Source organism: Arachis stenosperma, chromosome 7, assembly GCF_014773155.1.
Source record: "Arachis stenosperma cultivar V10309 chromosome 7, arast.V10309.gnm1.PFL2, whole genome shotgun sequence".
Lineage (NCBI taxonomy): Eukaryota > Viridiplantae > Streptophyta > Magnoliopsida > Fabales > Fabaceae > Arachis > Arachis stenosperma.
Window position 1 is genome coordinate 63,795,767 of NC_080383.1, and position 16,480 is coordinate 63,812,246.

At 42.3% G+C, this 16,480-nt stretch overlaps 1 non-coding gene across 1 annotated transcript; it reads right to left on the reverse strand.

The window, feature by feature from the left end:
- Positions 1–15,607: 15,607 nt before the first annotated feature.
- Positions 15,608–15,715, reverse strand: LOC130943030 (small nucleolar RNA R71). The gene has a single exon (XR_009071568.1). It is a non-coding gene; the product is annotated as a small nucleolar RNA R71 (small nucleolar RNA).
- Between the last annotated feature and the right edge of the window lie 765 nt (positions 15,716–16,480).

Genomic DNA, 16,480 nt, shown 5'->3' on the forward strand with positions numbered 1-16,480 from the left:
CAGAGTTTTGCTCAAATCCCTCAATTTCAGTCAGAATTTACCTGAAATCACAGAAAAACACACAAACTCATAGTAAAGTCCAGAAATGTGAATTTAACATAAAAACTAATGAAAACATCCCTAAAAGTAGCTTAAACTTATTAAAAACTATGTAAAAACTATGCCAAAAAGCGTATAAATTATCCGCTCATCAGTTATGTGCAACCATGTCAATAAGTTCTTGAGCTTCTGCAGGCGTTTTCTTTAGGTGAATGGATCCACCTGCAGAATGGTCCAATGACATCTTGGAGAACTCAGATAGACCATAATAGAATATATCCAGAATGGTCCACTCTAAAAGCATGTCAGAAGGACACCTTTTGGTCATCTGCTTGTATCTTTTCCAAGCTTCATAGAGAGATTCACCATCTTTTTGTTTGAAAGTCTGAACATCCACTCTAAGCTTGCTCAGCTTTTGAGGAGGAAAGAACTTAGCCGAGAAGGCCGCGACCAGCTTATCCCAGGAGTCCAGGCTATCTTTAGGTTATGAATCCAATCATATTCTAGCTCTGTCTCTTACAGCAAAGGGGAAAGCATGAGCCTGTAGACTTCAGGATCTACTCCATTAGTCTTAACAGTCTCACAGATCTGCAAGAACTCAGTTAAAAACTGGTAGGGATCTTCTGATGGAAGTCCATGGAACTTGCAGTTCTGTTGCAATAGAGCAACTAGTTAAGGTTTTAGCTCAAAATTATTTGCTCCAATGGCAGGGATTGAGATGCTTCTTCCATCAAATTTGGAAGTAGGTGTAGTATAGTCACCAAGCATCCTCCTTGCATTATTATTTTCGGCTGCCATCTCCTCTTCCTTTTCGAAAATTTCTGTAAGGTTGTCTCTGGATTGTTGTAATTTAGCTTCTCTTAGTTTTCTCTTCAGAGTCCTTTCAGGTTTATGATCTTCTTCAACAAGAATATTTTTGTCCTTGCTCCTGCTCATATGAAAAAGAAGGGAACAGAAAATAATAATAGGGATCCTCTTTACCACAGTAGAAAGATTCCTTTATGTTAGTAGAAGAAGAAAGGAATAGAAGAAGGAAAAAGTAAGAATCCAAACATAAGGGTGAAGATAGGTTCAAATGCTTGAGATAAAGAGAAGTGTTAGTAAATAAATAAATAAATAGAAGAAGATGAGAGGGAGAGAATTCGAAAATTAATTTTGAAAAAGAGTAAGTGATTTTCGAAAATTAAAAGAAGAATTAAAATTAAAATTAAAATTTAAAATAATTAGTTAATTAAAAGAATTTTGAAAAAGATGGAGGTAATTTTCGAAAATTAAAGAGCTAAAATTAGTTAGGTGGTTTTGAAAAAGATAAAAAATAAACAAAAGTTAATTGGTTAGTTGAGAAAGATTTGAAAATCAACTTTGAAAAGATAAGAAGTTGGAAGATGTTCCGAGGGTTACCTGAAACTGGAGGTCGATCTCGGATGAGATCGTCTGTGTTGGTCGGAACCGACTTGTCCGGCTGGTGGAGGACGGCCGGAGCTGGAGTGTCCGACTTGTTGGACTTGGTGGTGGTGCTGATCCTTCGTTCCCGGAGGGTGGGGGTACCTGCAAGAGACTCCGATGCTTAAGTTAGCAAGGGTATTAAGCAGGTATTGAGTAGAATCAGAGTATGAGTTATACCTGGGTGCTCCAGTGTATTTATAATGGTGAGATGTGGCCTTCTGTGGATAAGATAAGTTAGTTATCTTATCTTATCTTTATCTTTAGGTGAGGTCATCTTTATCTTTAAGGGAACCGCCCTTCTTTCTGTAGGCTTGGGCCGCCTTAGGATTTGGGACGTGTTCCTCTATTCGGGCCCTTTGTTTGGGCCTTCCTGTGACTTGTCCGACCTCTTTGAGAAGAGGTCGGGTTGTCCTGACCTGAAGAGGTCGGTCGCCTTGTCTGTAGAACATCCCGGGTCGGACAGCTCGACCCAGGGTATGAACAGTGCCCCTGCTTGAGCTCGGTCTTCTTTTTGAGGTCGAGTCCTTGACTTCGGTCCTTCCTTAGTGAAGCCGAACTCAAGCATTTTGTCGATTTCTTCTTTTTGTAGAATCTTTTGAATGTAGAACGTTTTCCTCTAAAGGCGCGCGCTTTTATATCAGCGCTTTGCTTTGGGAACGTGAAAGGGTTTAGTACCTTCATTAATTGGTATTAATTGCCCCATTTTCTCCTGGCTTTTATTTTGAATCTCTCAATCAAAAAACGGTTTCTCTTCTTCACTTCTTCTTCGTAACTCCTCCCTTTGCTTTCTCATTTTCTGTTTCTTGCCCAGGGTTTGTAGTTTCTTCGTCTGTTCTGCTACTGCGTTTTTCAGAAGAGGGCTGATTCCACATTTTCTTCTTCTGTCTTTGCATTCTTCCATTTCGAGGGGGTGGCTTTGTTGCTTTTGCTCTTCAGCTTTCTTCGAGGTTTTCTTCTATTCTCCAGGTTAGTCCCATTTCATGTTTTCTTGTTTATTTCTGATTTTGCGATGGGGTTTTCCTTTTTGGAGAAAGCTTGGATCTTTCTGTTTTTATCGTGCTTGACTTGTTGCATGCTATGGTTTTTTCTCTTTTTCGGTGCGAATCTTTTTGTTTTGCTTGAATCTTTTTCTTTTGCAGTTTGCCGCTGTTTTCTGTTTGTGCCTTGGATGATGATTTTTGCTTTGATTTTGAAAAGCTTGTGCCTTTGCTGTTTTTCCTTTGGTCTTTTTGGTGTTCTGATGAACTGTAGCAGTAGTGTTGATAAACTGTAGGAGCAATGCTTTTCCTGATAAAACTGTAGAAGGGTGGATTTTTTGCGTTTTTTGCTTCCTTTGCTTTCTTTTCTGGACTTTATTCTTATGAGTGCCGAGATGTAGATTGTAGAAATGATTTTGAGGACCCTTCTTGTTTACTGCCTCCAATGGATGCTCCAAGACTTCTTCTCTTGAGTCTTGGGGTTTTTCCCTTTTTGGTTAATCCGTCTGTTTGAGATGTTTTGACACGTGTCCGAGATGTTTTCAAGTAATCCACTCTTCTTTTCTTTTTGTAGGATTTAGTTGGCCTCATGTCTTCCCGAAATAACGTTGTAGAGATGCCTTCCCAGGTTCCTGCAGGTATGGCCGATTGGGTGGACTCCATGGTTCTCCTGTGTGTCTCGCTGGCTGATTCTGAGTTTTGTGCTCAGCTTAGGCAGTTTCATAGTGTCTGTAGCAATTCTGGTGATGAGAAGAACTATGAACTTGTCCCTCCTTCTTCTGACGAGAGAGTCTGTTTTTCAACTCAGGTTGTTGATGGTCGCCCCTTCTTTTATGTTTATGACTTTTTCTTTGGTCCGCTGGGTATTACTCTTCCTTTTACTCAATTTGAAACCGACCTGTTATGGTCTTGTAATATTGCCCCCTCTTAACTTCACCCTAATTCCTGGGGTTTTATAAAGATTTTTCAATTGCTGTGCAATGGTTTTGGTATCCCTGCTTTCCAATCTCTCTTTTTCTATCTGTTTGTTTTGACTAAGCCCGGAGTGGTAAAAAAGAAGGCAGCTTGGGTCTCGTTTCGCTCTATCCAAGGAAAGAAGGTCTTTTCCATGTTTGACGAGTCATTCCGTGATTTTAAAAACTACTTTTTCAAGGTCCGAGCTGTCGAAGAAGCTCGGCCCTTTTTTCTGGATGAAAATGATGAGCCTGCCTTTCCCCTGGAATGGCAAAAAGATGTGAGGGTCTCCAGGTATTCTGGGACATGTTGGATGAGGCTGAGCGGGCCTTTGTGACTGTTTTGGAAGAGCGCTGGGGTCAGCCTCCCCATCTTGATACAAAGAAATTTCTAACCAATCCTTCTCTTCTTCGAACTGAACTGGGTATCTTGTGTTTTCTTTGCTATCTGTTTATGTTTACTTGTAGCTGTATTTCCGACTTGTTCGATTTGTAGCTTGACTTCTGTTTTATTTGCAGAGGCAATGAAGAATAACGAATCCATGAAGGCTTTTAAGAGGGCGCAGAAGGCGACTGTTGCCAGGAATATTGCCGCCAAGGCGGCTGGGGAGGGGTCCTCCCAAGTGCGCGAGAAGCCATCAGTGCCGAGTTCCCCTATAGTGAAGAAAGCGATTCCGACACCTCGAGTCCGCTTGGTGGATCCTCATCCTGCTTCTGCCGTTCCATCTGCTGCCCCTCCAAGTAAGAAGCAAAAGACGGTTGAGCCCTTCGACCTTAATGCCCCTGACTTCAATGCCATCGAATTCATAGATCAACAAATTGGGCCCTATGGTACCCTTTCGATGGATGATGTGTCCATCCTCCATCATTTGGAATTTATGGCCCGGAATCACGTGCAGATGGCGTTTATGGCGGCCGCTATATACCGGACTGGTCAAAGTCTCCCTCTTCATGCCACCAAGGCATTTATGGAGGAGGCAAAGCAAGAGTTTGACCGGATGAAGGGGCTGAAGGAGGAGCTCGAATTGAAGGTGACCAAGTTAGAGAAGGATCTAGAGAATGAGAAGGCGAGTTCCCTTTCATTAGCGGCTTCTTTGAGGTTGGCCGAGGACACAGCTCTGATGCATAAAGATAGTTATGTTACAACTTATCGGGAGGTAATGCGTCTGAGCGGGGAGTTGGACAGTGCTCGGGAGGATTATTCTGAGCTCCAAGGTCATCTTGTCGGCAGCGTGACTGCTACTTACGAGAACTTGAAGGAGCAAGTTCGGGTCATTGCTCCCGAGGCCGATCTTACCCTTTTCAGTTTAGATAATGTTGTCAGAGATGGCAAGATTGTTCCTGATGACGAGGGTGATGATGACGCTGATCCTCCTCCTGTGTCCTCTGCCAAAGTGTCGACTACCTCTGCTCCCCCGGTTGCACCTGATTCGGATTGCCAAGTTCTGAACCGGGAGGATGGAACTGTAGATGCCGTGCCTATTCAGACTCGTCCTCCTTCTCCTTGTCCTGATGTTTGCTGATCTTTTTCTGGATTCTCATGTTAGTTGGCCCGGCTTGTGGGCCCTTAAAACTTTTTATTTGCTAACGTTTTCTGGTTGTTTTGTCTGGCAACCTTTTGAAAAACAAAAGTAGCTTGTTATCCTTTTTTGATGGCCTCCGAGGCTTTAAAACTTTGTAGATTATATCAAGGTTTTTGATATTTTCTTCTATTTTCTGAGAATGTTGGTCCTTGCAATTTGACCTTTTTGGATTGCCTCGTGCTTATCGTTTGTAGCTTGGATCCTCTGTATTTGTGTGGATCCGACTTGTTTTCTCGTTTTTGTAGGTATTTTTGGTGTTTCTCCAACTGATTTCTTTGTGTTGATTCCCTTTATTTCTGTAATCCTCTTTCCTGGACCTTCGTTAAGTCTCTTTCAGGGATTACTTTGTTCGTAGGAGTCCGACTTCATTTAGGTCGGTCTCTTCTGAGTTATATCTTTTCAGTAGCAGGAGTTCGACTTGGTTATGTCGGTCTCCTTTAAGTTATAGCGTAATCCTCTTTCTTGGATCTTTATCAGATCTCTTTCAGGGACTACTTGTATAACTTTTTTAATGGTAGGAGTCCGACTTGGTTATGCCGGTCTCCTTTAAGTTATAGCGTAATCATCTTTCTTGGATCTTTAGCAGATCTCTTTCAGGGATTACTTGTATAACTTTTCGGTAGCAGGAGTCCGACTTCGTTATGTCGGTTTCTTTTAAGTTATAGCGTAATCCTCTTTCTTGGATCTTTATCAGATCTCTTTCAGGGATTACTTGTATAACTTTTTAGTGATAGGAATTCGACTTGATTATGTCGGTTTCCTTTAAGTTATTTTTCGTAGTCCTCTTTCTTATATCTTTGTCAGATCTCTTTCAGGGACTACTTGTATAACTTTTTAGTTTTGGGCTAACTTTGTTATGTCAGGCCCTTCTAAGTTAAAGTAATCCTCTTTAATAGGATTGGCCAGACCTCTTTCCAGGGTTTACTTATAACTTGGGTTGACTTGGTCCGACTTCTGAACGTCAGCCAGTCTTTAAGTTATTATATTAGCTATCCGTAAGACCTCGTCAGGTTCTTTTTTTGGATTGCTTTCGATAACTTCTTACATTATTCTGTATTCATCTTTGCCGATTTGTAGAAAATGGTTGGCGTCTTTAGATCGTCCTTTGGGTGAATCGCGTTTTCACCTTTATCGGACGATTGTTTTTATCGTGGTCGCGCAGTGAATTTGTTTTTCACTTTCTGCCGACCTGTTGCTTTATAATCGGACGATGAATACTTCAGATTAATGCGTCTTGGAATCGTGTAGAATATCTAAATAAACTTTATTCAAAAGAAAAAATGCAAATATATATATGTGGGAATTTCCTTGTTCCTTTAAGTCGGGTATGATCTAGGTCTCGACATGGTGCCTCATTAAAAAACCTTTTCAGGAAAAAAAGCGCATCCATTTTAATGAGATCCTTTTTTCTAACTGTAGTACCTTCTTAGGTTGCAGGCGTGCCATGATCGAGGAAGCTCTCGTCCATCAAGCTCGGACAGTCTGTAGTAGCCCCTCCCCAGTACTTCAATGACTCGGTAGGGTCCTTTCCAGTTTGCTGCCAGCTTTCCTTCTCCGGGTCGAGTTGTTCCAATGTCATTTCTAATTAAGATGAGATCATTCTCTGCAAAACTTCTCGGCACTACCGTTTGATTATATCTGGAAGCCATTCGTCGCTTTAGAGCTTCTTCCCTGATCCGAGCTCTTTCTTGGATTTCGGGTAACAAGTCCAGCTCTTCTCTCTGAAGTTGGGAGTTTGCTCGTTTATTGTAGTGGACTACTCGGGGAGATCCTTCTTCGATTTCTATTGGAATCATTGCCTCCACTCCGTATGCTAGTCGGAATGGTGATTCGTTTGTAGTAGAATGGGGGGTTGTTCGATACGCCCATAGGACTTGTGGAAGTTCTTCGACCTAGGCTCCTTTTGCTTCTTGTAGTCTCTGCTTTAGTCCGGCCAATATGACTTTGTTGGCCGCTTCGGCTTGTCCATTGGCTTGGGGATGTTCGACGGAGGTGAACTGGTGCTTTATGTTCAAGTCGGCCACCAATTTTCTGAAGCCTGCCTCTGTAAATTGGGTACCGTTGTCCGTGGTGATGGAGTATGGTACCCCGAACCTCGTAATAATGTTCCTATATAGGAATTTTCGACTTCTTTGAGCGGTGGTGTTGGCCAGGGGTTCTGCCTCGATCCATTTTGTGAAATAGTCTACTCCTACTATGAGGAATTTTACTTGTCCCGATCCCTGTAGGAAGGGTCCGAGAAGGTCGAGTCCCCATTTCGCAAATAGCCAGGGTGAGGTCACGCTGATGAGTTTTTCTAGTGGGGCAATGTGAAAGTTGGCATGCTTCTGGCATGGTGGACATGTCTTTACAAATTCTGTAGCCTCCTTTTGTAGAGTTGGCCAATAGAATCCCGCCCGGAGTATCTTTTTGGTGAGGGCTTGCACTCCGAGATGATTTCCACAAATGCCGCTGTGTACTTCCTCCAAGACTTCCTTTGTGTTGGAAGTTGGTACGCATTTTAGTAAAGGTGTTGATATCCCTCTTTTGTACAGCGTGTTGTTTATGATAGTGTAGTACTGTGCCTCCCTTTTCAGCCTCTTTGCCTCCTTTTCATCTGTAGGGAGTTCTTCTGTTTTGAGGTAGTTTATTATGGGGGTCATCCATCCTTGATCCCGACCTATTATGGCTAGGATTCTTTCTTCTTCCGCTATTGACGGGTTCTGTAGTACCTCCTGGATAAGGCTTCTGTTGTTGCCCCCTGGTTTGGTGCTGGCTAATTTTGAAAGGGTGTCAGCTCGGGCATTTTGCTGACTGTGAGTCACTGTAGATGTTGAGTTTCCAAGCTCCGACCTCCCTAGCCAACTTCAGACCAGCTAATAGTGCTTCGTATTCTGCCTAGTTGTTTGAGGCCGGGAATCCGAATTTAAGGGAGAGCTTAAGTTGAGTTCCTTGGTTGCTTTCAATTATCACACCCGCGCCGCTTCCTGTTTTATTCGAGGATCCGTCTACGTATATGTTCCATTCTATGGGGATTTCTGGGATGTCTGTAAATTCTGCGATAAAGTCGGCCAGGTGTTGCGATTTGATCGCTGTTCGCGCCTCGTATTGGAGGTCGAATTCGGACAACTCTTCTCTGACTAGTGCTGAGGCTATTGCCCGGCTCCCTACTGCGAGATATAATACGAGCGGTTCTCCTTCTCGTGGCCGAGATAGGATGGGCGGCCGTCCTAAGAACTCCTTGAAGTCTAGGAAGGCTTGCTCACATTTTGTCGTCCATTCGAACTGTTTTCCCTTTCTTAAAGTAGCATAGAAGGGAAGAGATCTTATCGCAGCTCCTGCTAAGAATCGGGATAGAGCGGCCAACCTCCCGTTAAGTTGTTGTACTTCTTTGATACAGGTTGGGCTCTTCATGTTGAGTATGGCTCGACACTTGTCTGGATTTGCTTCAATCCCCCTTTGTGTGAGCATGAAGCCCAAGAATTTGCCGGCTTCTACTGCGAAGGTGCATTTTGCGGGATTGAGCCGCATGTTGTGTTTCCTGATAGTAGAAAATACTTGAGTAAGGTTGGATAACAATGTATCTTCGCTTTGTGTCTTTATCAACATATCATCTACATAAACTTCCATGATTTTTCCAATGTGATCTGAGAAAACTTTATTCATTAGCCTTTGATAACTAGCTCCTGCGTTCTTGAGACCAAAAGGCATCACGATGTAACAGTATTTTGCTTTCGGTGTTAGGAACGAGGTTTTTTCTTGATCTGGTGGATACATGGGGATTTGGTTGTATCCTGAATATGCGTCCATGAATGAAAGATACTTATATCCTGATGAAGCATCCACTAGAGCGTCGATGCTTGGGAGTGGGTAGGGGTCTTTTGGGCAGGCTTTGTTGAGGTCGGTGTAGTCGGTGCACATTTGCCACTTCCCATTTGACTTTTTCACCAAGACGACGTTTGCTAGCCATAGTGGATATTTGACTTCCCTTATGAACCCGGCCTCAAGTAGCACTTGTACTTGCTCTTCTACAGCCTGAGCTCGTTCTGGTCCAAGTTTTCTTCGTCTTTGTTGTACCGGCCGGGATCCCGGATAGACTGCCAATTTGTGGCTCATTAGTTCGAGATCAATACCTGGCATGTCGGCAGCTTTCCATGCGAAGAGATCAACATTATCTCGTAGGAACCGTATTAGTGATTCCTTTATGTCTCCTTTCAGGATCGTGCCAACATTAGTTGTTTTATCCGAGGTGTCTCCGATCTGGATTCTTTCTACTTCTCCTTTGGGTTGTGGTCGGAATTCTTCTCGCCTCTGACCTTCACCGAGCTCGATTGTGTGGAATTCTCCTCCTTCACCTCGGAGGTTTAGGCTTTCGTTATAACAGCGACGTGCCATTTTTTGATCTGCCTTTATCGTAGCTATCCCTTCCGCAGTTGGGAATTTCATACATAGATGTGGGGTTGAAACTATTGCGCCGAGTTGATTTAACGTTGTCCGACCTATTAAGGCATTGTAGGCTGAGCTTACATCGACCACGATGTAGTCTATTTTGAGTGTTCTGGATTGGTTCCCCTTTCCGAAGGTTGTATGCAGCGATACGTATCCCAGCGGTTGAACTGGGGCATCTCCTAGTCCGAACAGGCTGTTCGGGTATGCTCTTAGCTCTTTTTTGTCTAGACCGAGTTTGTCGAAGGCGGTTTTGAATAAGATGTCGGCAGAGCTTCCCTGGTCAATTAATGTGCGGTGAAGGTTGGCGTTTGCCAGTATGATCGTAATGACCATGGGGTCGTCGTGTCCCGAGATGATTCCGGATGCGTCTTCCTTGGTAAACGTGATTGCTGGGATGTCCGGGACTTCCTTTTATCCTTCGACGTGGTATACTTCTTTGAGGTGTCGCTTTCGGGATGATTTGGAGATTCCTCCTCCGGCAAATCCGCCGTGTATTATGTGAACATGTCTTTCCAGTGTGCGAGGTGATCGTTCAGATCGTCCAACATCCTCACCCCTTCTTCTTTTTCTTGGTTCATCATCCCGATTGGCCAAAAATCGATCTAGCTTTCCTTCTCTTACTAGTTTTTCTATGATGTTTTTCAAGTCGAAGCATTCGTTGGTGGAATGCCCTCAAAGTCGGTGATACTCACAGTATTCATTCCGATTTCCTCCTCCTCTTTTGCCTTTAAGTGGCCGAGCTGGAGGGATTTTCTCTGTATGGCAGACTTCTTTGTAAACATCTACCAAGGATACCCTAAGGGGAGTATAGTTATGATATTTTTTTATTTTCTCTCCGGAGCGATCTTCCTTTTTCTTGGATTCTTTATCTCGGTAGGTAGAGCCGAACCTTGAGGCTTCGACAAGTCGAGAGTTTTCCTCCATGATGATGTATTTTTGTGCCCGTTCTTGTACTTCGTCTAAGGATGTAGGATATCTCTTTGATATAGATTGGCTAAATGGCCCTTCTCGTAGGCCATTTATAAGGCCCATAATGGCAGCCTCTGTTGGTAGACTTTGTATGTCCATGCATGTTTTGTTGAATCTTTCCATGTAGTTGCGAAGGCTCTCCCGATCTCCTTGTTTGATCCCTAGAAGGCTAGGTGCATGTTTGGCTTTGTCCTTTTGTATGGAGAATCGGGCCAGGAACTTCTTGGCCAGGTCGTCGAAACTCGAGATGGATTTTGGCGGTAGGTTGTCGAACCATTTAATGGCTGTCTTGGTTAGAGTTGTTGGAAAGGCTTTGCAGCGGACTGCATCTGAGGCATCTGTGAGGTACATTCTACTTCTAAAGTTGCTGAGATGATGGATGGGGTCCGAGGTGCCGTCATATAGGTTCATGTCCGGAAGCTTGAAATCTTTTGGAATTTTGGTCTTCATAATTTCTCTGGTGAATGGGTCTTGATCTTTCTGAGAGCTATCTTCTGCGGATGATCGAGTAGCTTTAGTTTTAAGATCGGCTTCAAGTTTTACAAGCTTATCTTCTAGTTCTCTGCGCCGCCTTATCTCCCGGCGTAGATCTTCTTCCTTTTCACGTTGATGTTGGGCTTCTTTCTCGAGTTGCTCCAATCGATTTTGAAGTGCTTCTATTATTCCTGGATTTGATGAATTTTTGTCTCCATTGGTTTCTGGAGTATCTTTGAGTATTGTGTCCGCGTTTTTATGCGGCGTTCTGTCTTCCAAACTTGAATCATGATCGTTGTCATGGTCATCCGCCATGTTAATGGGATGACTTCCAGGTTCCCCGACAACGGCGCCAATGTTCCGAGGGTTACCTGAAACTGGAGGTCGATTGATGAGCGGATAATTTGTACGCTTTTTGGCATTGTTTTTAGTATGTTTCTAGTAGGATTTAGTTAGTTTTTATTATATTTTTATTAGTTTTCAGTTAAAATTCACTTTTCTAGACTTTACTATGAGTTTGTGTGTTTTTCTGTGATTTCAGGTATTTTCTGGCTGAAATTGAGAGACCTGAGCAAAAATCTGATTCAGAGACTGAAAAGGACTGCAGATGCTGTTGGATTCTGACCTCCCTGCACTCGAAGTGGATTTTCTGGAGCTACAGAAGCCCAATTGGCGCGCTCTCAACGACGTTAGAAAGTAGACATCCTGGGCTTTCCAGCAATGTATAATAGTTCATACTTTGCTCGAGATTTGATGGCCCAAACCGGCGTTCCAAATTAGCTCAAAACTGCCCGGCGTTAAACGCCGGAACTGGCACAAAAATGGGAGTTAAACGCCCAAACTGGCACAAAAGCTGGCGTTTAACTCCAAGAAGAGTCTCTACATGAAAATGCTTCAATGCTCAGCCCAAGCACACACCAAGTGGGCCCGGAAGTGGATTTTTATGTCTTTTACTCATCTTTGTAATTCTTAAGCTACTAGTTCCCTATAAATAGGACCCTTTACTATTGTATTTTTCATCTGGAGATCTTTGAATCTTTTGATCACTGGGGGCTGGCCTCACGGCCATGCCTAGACCTTGTTCTTATGTATTTTCAATGGTGGAGTTTCTACACACCATAGATTAAGGTGTGGAGCTCTGCTGTATGATGAGCGGATAATTTGTACGCTTTTTGGCATTGTTTTTAGTATGTTTTTAGTATGATCTAGTTAGTTTTTAGTATATTTTTATTAGTTTTTAGTTAAAATTCACTTTTCTGGACTTTACTATGAGTTTGTGTGTTTTTCTGTGATTTCAGGTATTTTCTGGCTGAAATTGAGGGGCCTGAGCAAAAATCTGATTCAGAAACTGAAAAGGACTGCAGATGCTGTTGGATTCTGACCTCCCTGCACTCGAAGTGGATTTTCTGGAGCTACAGAAGCCCAATTGGCGCGCTCTCAACGGCGTTGGAAAGTAGACATCCTGGGCTTTCCAGAAATATATGATAGTCCATACTTTGACCAAGATTTGATGGCCCAAACCGGCGTTCAAAGTCACCTTCAGAATTTCCAGCGTTAAACACCGGAACTGGCACCAAAATGGGAGTTAAACGCCCAAACTGGCATAAAAGCTGGCGTTTAACTCCAAGAAGAGTCTCTACACGAAAATGCTTCAATGCTCAGCCCAAGCACACACCAAGTGGGCCCGGAAGTGGATTTTTATGTCTTTTACTTATCTTTGTAATTCTTAATCTACTAGTTCCCTATAAATAGGACCTTTTACTATTGTATTTTCATCTTGGTTTTTCTGGTTCCCTCTCTGGGGCCGAAGCCAATGATCACTTTTGTTCTTATGTATTTTTAACGGTGGAGTTTCTACACACCATAGATTAAGGTGTGGAGCTCTGCTGTACCTCGAGTATTAATGCAATTACTATTGTTCTTCTATTCAATTCCGCTTGTTCTTGTTCCAAGATATCACTTGTTCTTCAACTTGATGAATGTGATGATCCGTGACACTCATCATCATTCTCACCTATGAACGTGTGACTGACAACCACCTCTGTTCTACCTTAGATTGGGTGAATATCTCTTGGATTCCTGATACACGATGCATGGTTGATCGCCTGACAACTGAGTGCTCGCCTGACAACCGAGCCAGCCATTCCGTGAGATCAGAGTCTTTGTGGTATAGGCAAGAACTGATGGCGGCATTCAAGAGAATCCGGAAGGTCTAACCTTGTCTGTGGTATTCTGAGTAGGATTCAATGATTGAATGACTGTGACGTGCTTCAAACTCCTGAGGGCGGGGCGTTAGTGACAGACGCAAAAGAATCACTGGATTCTATTCCGGCCTGATTGAGAACCGACAGATGGATAGCCGTGCCGTGACAGGGTGCGTTGAACATTTCCACTGAGAGGATGGGAGGTAGCCACTGACAACGGTGAAACCCTTGCATAAGCTTGCCATGGAAAGGAGTAAGAAGGATTGGATGAAGACAGTAGGAAAGCAGAGAGACGGAAGGGACCAAGCATCTTCATACGCTTATCTGAAATTCCTACCAATGAATTACATAAGTATCTCTATCTTTATCTTTATGTTTTATTCATATATCACCTATACCCATTTGAGTCTGCCTGACTAAGATTTACATGGTGACCATAGCTTGCTTCATACCAACAATCTCCGTGGGATCGACCCTTACTCGCGTAAGGTTTATTACTTGGACGACCCAGTGCACTTGCTGGTTAGTTGTGCGGAGTTGTGATAGAGAGTTGAGATTGCAATGAGCGTACCATGTTGATGGCGCCATTGATGATCACAATTTCGTGCACCAAGTTTTTGGCGCCGTTGCCGGGGATTGTTTCGTGTATGGACAACTGACGGTTCATCTTGTTGCTTAGATTAGGTATTTTTTTTCAGGGTTCTTAAGAATGAGTTCTAGAGTTTCATGATGATCTGTTGAAGTCTGGCTGGCTGAGAAGCCATGTCTAATCTTATTGGACCGAGGTTTCAACTGATCATCACAAGAGCTTGTTGATCTCTATCAATCTGGCTATTGGAGCAATGATCTGCTAAGGCTTGGCTGGCCATTGGTCATGTCTAGTGTTTTGGACCGAAGCTTTCTTTGAAAGCTTGGCTGGCTGTGAAGCCATGTCTAATTCCTGGACCGGAGTCTTAGACTAGCATTGCAATGATTCCTGGAATCCAAATTAAGAATTCTGAACCCTTTATTTTCTATTTCCATATAATTCTCGAAAAATCCAAAAAAAAATTTTCAAAATCATAAAAACCAAAAATATTTTATGTTTCTTGTTTGAGTCTAGTGTTTAATTTTAAGTTTGGTGTCTTGCATGCATTGTTTATTTGATCTTGGTTCTATTTTCAAGTCAATAGTACAGGGAACTGAAGATTCAGAACATGCATCAGAGGAATTACACAGAAAAAGCTGGGCGTTCAAAACGCCCAGTGAAGAAGGACAGACTGGCGTTTAAACGCCAGCCAGGGTGCCTGGTTGGGCGTTTAACGCCCAAAAAGGTAGTGCATTGGGCGTTAAACGCCAGAATGTGCACCATTCTGGGCGTTTAACGCCAGGATGGCACAAGAGGGAGGATTTTGTTTTCAAATCAATTTTTTTTAAGTTTTCAAAGTTTTTCAAAATCAAATCTTTTTCAAAATCAATTTCTTTCCTTTTTCAAAGATACTTGCTAACAATTAATGATTTGATTGAACAATTCAAGTATGTTGCCTTTTCTGTTGAGAAAGGTCTAATGTTTGAATCATATCTTTTCTTGTTAGGCAAGTCATTAATTTTTAAAATCATATCTTTTCAATCATATCTTTTTAAAAAACCATAACTTTTCAATCAAATCTTTTTAATCACATCTTTTTCAAAAATAGTTTTCAATCATATTTTTTTCAAAATCTTTTTCAAAAATTACTTGATTTCTTTCCCTCTCTTGGTTTTCGAAAATCAATCAAAGTTTTTCAAAATGTTTTTAAAATCTTCTTAACTTAATTTTCGAAATTTCTTCCCCTCTTCTCACATCCTTCTATTTATGGAGTACCACTCATTCTCAATGCACAATTCGAACTCTATCTAATTAAGTTCGAATCCTTCTACCTCTTCCTTCTAATTTTCTTCTTCTCTGACACCTCAAGGAATCTCTATACTGTGACATAGAGGATTCCATATTTTCTTGTTCTCTTCTCTTTCATATGAGCAGAAACAAAGACAAAGGCATTCTTGTTGAAGCTGACCCTGAACCTGAAAGGACCTTGAAGCGAAAGCTAAGAGAAGCTAAGGCACAACTCTCTGTAGAGGACCTAACAGAAATCTTCAAAGAAGAAGACATGGCAGCCGAAAACAACAACAATGCAAACAATGCAAGGAAGGTGCTGGGTGAATTTACTGCACCTACTCCCGACTTCTATGGGAGAAGCATCTCTATCCCTGCCATTGGAGCAAACAACTTTGAGCTTAAGCCTCAATTAGTTTCTCTAATGCAACAGAATTGCAAGTTCCATGGACTTCCATTGGAAGATCCTCATCAGTTCTTAGCTGAATTCTTGCAAATCTGTGACACTGTCAAGACTAATGGGGTTGACCCTGAGGTCTACAGACTTATGCTATTCCCTTTTGCTGTAAGAGACAGAGCTAGGACATGGTTGGACTCACAACCTAAAGAAAGCCTGGACTCATGGGAAAAGCTAGTCAATGCCTTCTTGGCAAAGTTCTTTCCACCTCAAAAATTGAGTAAGCTTAGAGTGAAAGTCCAAACCTTCAGACAGAAGGATGGAGAATCCCTCTATGAAGCTTGGGAAAGATACAAACAATTGATCAGAAAATGTCCTTCTGACATGCTTTCTGAATGGAGCATCATAGGTATTTTCTATGATGGTCTCTCTGAAATGTCCAAGATGTCTTTGGATAGCTCTGCTGGAGGATCTCTTCATCTGAAGAAGACGCCTACAGAAGCTCAAGAACTAATTGAAATGGTTGCAAATAACCAATTCATGTACACTTCTGAAAGGAATCCTGTGAACAATGGGACAAATTAGAAGAAAGGAGTTCTTGAGATTGATACTCTGAATGCCATATTGGCTTAGAACAAAATATTGACTCAGCAAGTCAATATGATTTCTCAAAGTCTGTCTGGAATGCAAAATGTGCCAAGCAGTACTAAGGATGCTTCATCTGAAGAAGAAGCTTATGATCCTGAGAACCCTTCAATGGAAGAGGTGAATTACCTAGGAGAACCCTATGGAAACACCTATAATTCTTCATGGAGAAATCATCCAAATCTCTCATGGAAGGATCAACAGAGACCTCAACAAGGTTTCAACAATAATAATGGTGGAAGAAACAGGTTTAGCAATAGCAAGCCTTTTCCATCATCTTCTCAGCAACAGACAGAGAATTCTAAGCAGAACCACTCTGACTTAGCAACCATGGTCTCTGATCTAATCAAAATCACTCAAAGTTTCATGACTGAAACAAGGTCCTCCATTAGAAACTTGGAGGCACAAATGGGACAGCTGAGCAAGAAAATTACTGAACTCCCTCCTAGTACTCTCCCAAGCAATACAGAAGAAAATCCAAAAGGAGAGTGCAAGGCCATCAACATGGCC